Below are 3,982 nucleotides of genomic sequence, written 5' to 3' on the forward strand. Positions count from 1 at the left end.
CTATCTGATTTGGGGACCCTCCAATTGGACTTTATTCTCTGGGCTGTTCGATTTGGGCTGAATTTTTATGTGTCAACAATTATATACACACCTTTTCTTATGAAATTAACAAAAACAAGAAATTGATGCGCCGAAAAGTGTCAATTGTTAGTGCATCTTGATTATCGTTTTTTCAAATGTAATCAAGATCCTTATGCCTCTTTATTCTCTTGGTTGACATTACAAATATTGTCCCCCACAATAATTAAAGTATCGCAAAAGGCCAAAACAACATTATAGCTTATTGAAATGTATTAAAGAAAATTAATTACGTAGTACAAATTTCTCATGTTAGTGGTTTCTTTAGAAAAGAAAAAAATGTGTTAACTTATATATTACACATTCATTTTGGGCTCAAAGATGGGACAGCCTCAAGTTGTCTAGGCTTTTTCTTAGGTCATATGATGGTATGGACCATTCTTTATATGCCAATTGATTAACAAAGTCATGCCTAGTACTTATACGGACCACTCCATGCTCAACATAAATCAACTAGACAAATTATTATAATCATAGTGAAAGAGAGTGGAGTTAGGAAATGTAACTCTAAATCTAATCTTTCCTTTATTTAATTTGGTATACCAATGTCTTAGATGTTTGGCTAGAATACGATATTAGAAATCACAAACTAATAAAGGTAATTAAGAGAAAAAAGGCAGAAAAGAAGAATGAGAATTTTTATTTTTATTTTGTAAATTGAAAAGAAAATGACCATATTTAAAATAAGGTTACAAAATGTTTGGAAAAAGTGTGAATAAATCCCGTAATGATTTAATTTGAGGTACGTGATGGACTCATAAGGAGTCGTGCTATACAACGTGTAATAATATCACATCTCGCATGAATTTTTGTGTTTGCACCACTATTTATTTAGAATAATGGTGTACACCGTGAGCACCTTTCCATGTAAGGGGAGTATAAAATTATGTGTAAACGATTATGTACATGTAGTATTGTCCATTTATTCAAGACTTTGAGGATAAATTAACTATCCGGACATGGAGGACAACATTATGTGGCAATGGACGGGGAGTCCAGAAATTCATGCATCAATTTAATTCACCTCGGAAGCCTTCATCGACGCTTCGTCGGGCCATTTTCCCAACACCTAGGAAGTTAGTGATTAAGGAGGTGGCGTTTGTTACTTTATCACGTTGAAAAGTACTAGGAGGTAGACTCGTAACAGTTTCTTATAAGAAGGCATAAATTCAAAAAGCATGCAGTCCAAAGGCAAAAGAGCCTCCAATCTAATTTTAGTGGCCAGATCTTGCTGCCTAGTCCAACGTTCGAAAGGTCCCACTAGGATTCCACTTGTCAGAATTTACTTTGTCCTCATCACTTGCCACGTGGAAGGAAGTGCTAATTTGTACCCCCAAATTTTTTACCCTATTTGATTTTCATTCTTTGACGACAAAAATAAAAAATATGATCGTTGTCCATCATATCAAATTATCATATATAACTTTCTATTTCTTCTGTGAATTTCATAACGACTAAATTTTTCATTCTTATTCTTACAAAAAGGAATACCAAACGGGGCCTTAATTCCTCTAGTCCGTGAAAATTCTCATTAAGCCTAGTATTGAATCGTTGTAACTCCGTTAAGTCCACCGTGAAAGTCTTTATTACTGGGCCCAACTCCAATCCAAGAAAGCAGAGACAATGACACATCTATTTCAGGTCCTTTAATTTTCTCTGTGATTCTTCAAATTAACTCCCATTTTCTCTCCTTTATATTGCATTCAATGAGCCTCGAAGACTAATCTAAAAGTCACGAGAAGCTCGTTTCAGTTCCCATTTTCTTGTTCAGATCCAATCCTGTATCTGATATTTCTTTCCCCTCTCCACCGCACTCTCGATCACCGGAATTCAAGAACAGCGCTCACCTTTTTCAAATAGTTGAGAAGCAGGTAATTCATTTTGACCGTGTTAATTGTGTAGTATTAGATAGTTTTAAACAATTTAACTTTATAAATTGTCGCGTGTAGTTCATTCCAGACTCTAATCTATTAAATTTGCACTTTATTTCTAAATTTCGACCTTTTTTTTAAGTATGATCAAATGCATAGAGATTTACTCTCCGCCCACTCGAAGTATTTGATTTAGGCGCATTTCATCTGAGATTTTGGTATATGTAAGAGATCACTGTGAAATACATGTAATATCATCCGTGTTTTTGCATGCGATCAAGATCACGACATATATGAACACAGTCAGTATGAACTTCTCTATCAACATTGTTTTGAACGAATAATTATAATAATTAATGAAGAAAATCTTACATTCTAGAATGCCTGCAGTTTTAAGTTTCTATTTATTTACTTATATTATAAAGTGATCTATAATTTGTCATATTAAGGAACTTGGTCAGAAGAGAACTAAGGCAAGAATGCCACAAGAAAACAACTCAAATCCACTGTTCAACAGTCCCAGCAAGAGCCTGAGGGGATTGAAGGGATTGGTCTGCAACAATAATGAAGCTTCTTATGTTGAAGAGATCATCGATGATCGCGAATTAGCACAGAGAAAAGCCGACGAAGCAGGTAATAATCTAACAAACTCCATAATAAAAATCGATACTCTGAAGTCAAAAGTTGTAGTTAAGTTTGGTGCATCAACCGTCCAGATTTGGCGTTCAACAGCTAGAAGGTTAAAAGTTAGAAAACTCCCCCTGGAGGTGCTGGTACTCGATTAGTTGGGTCCATTAATGGACATAATTAAAGAATCGTGGACATCATTGTTTGAAATTCACTCTTAATTATTCCATTTGGCACCGCTCATAAAGAATCGTGGACATCATCGTTAGTGACATGCATAATTACCCTTCTTATATTGGGATGCTTTTGCTTTAACTTTATATAAACTACGTATACTGTGTTCCCATATAATAGATCAGTTTCAGTTTCACTGTCAACTTTGGCTCCTACATCTGGAATTAAAATAAATTCGGGTGTTTCATTTTTCAAAAAATATATATATTTTTTCCATATTTACACATGAATCCAGTTTTTTTTCATAATTTTAACTTCACATTCTGTAAAAATCAATTTTAAAAAAAATGGAGCTCAAAGAAGGGTTCAATATTTTGTCTAGTTCGATACTCTAATCAAAACTCGTGTATATTTTGCATTTCACAGTAAACAATTGTTGTAAAAGATGCTTAGTTCCTGTTTGGTTCAGATTTTTTAAAATTCATTTTTTTGAAAACTAATTTTCACCACATATTTTTTTAATAAAATAATTTTGTATGTAGTTTCATAACTTTTTCTTACTTTCGAACAACACATACCCCAAAAATCATACTTTTCACAATATCCATGTTCAAGAAATGTACATTAAATAAGCATCAAATCGCAAGTCAATCCTCCACTTTTATGACGTGAAAAAAGAGGGTGGGAGACTCCCCATTCTCCGTTTGCTAATCTCTCAAAAAATATAACTCTATATAGCAATATACAATTCGAAACATAGGTATATTTAGATGTATCATAGCACTACTCTATCATCATTTCCTCTATTTATAAGCGATCTCACTTAAAAGACTGCTTATAACTTCTTCCGTCAATCTTTTATGGACAAATCATTATTGATATTCAACGAGCAAAACTCAATATTGATAATTATCAAGTTCTTTCACCATCCTATTCTCAAGTTTTTAGTGGTATTGACATAGGTAAACATTACGTAACATTAAATGATAAATTCACATAGGGATGTCAAATGGGTCGAGCCGGCTTGCGGCTTGTCAAAGCTCGGGTCGTGGGCTGCTCGGGCTCGTCAAATGACAAGCTCGAGCCGAGCGAGGGATCGATTCCAACGAGCCAGCCCGCTTGACGAGCGACTCGTGGGCCGAGCTCAGGAGCTGAGCCCACGAGCTGGCTCGTCCAAAAAAGTGGAAAAAATTAAAATTTTATCAATAAAAATTGAAAAATTTGCAAAAAAA

The 3,982-nt window shown here is 34.4% G+C and overlaps 1 long non-coding RNA gene across 1 annotated transcript; it reads left to right on the forward strand.

Moving 5' to 3' along the window:
• The first annotated feature begins 1,738 nt into the window (after positions 1–1,738).
• On the forward strand, positions 1,739–2,613 carry LOC111373266. Its single transcript, XR_002698928.1, has 2 exons — positions 1,739–1,949; positions 2,399–2,613. It is a non-coding gene; the product is annotated as an uncharacterized LOC111373266 (long non-coding RNA).
• The last annotated feature ends 1,369 nt before the right edge of the window (positions 2,614–3,982 follow it).

Source organism: Olea europaea, unplaced genomic scaffold (genome assembly GCF_002742605.1).
Source record: "Olea europaea var. sylvestris unplaced genomic scaffold, O_europaea_v1 scaffold10984, whole genome shotgun sequence".
Lineage (NCBI taxonomy): Eukaryota > Viridiplantae > Streptophyta > Magnoliopsida > Lamiales > Oleaceae > Olea > Olea europaea.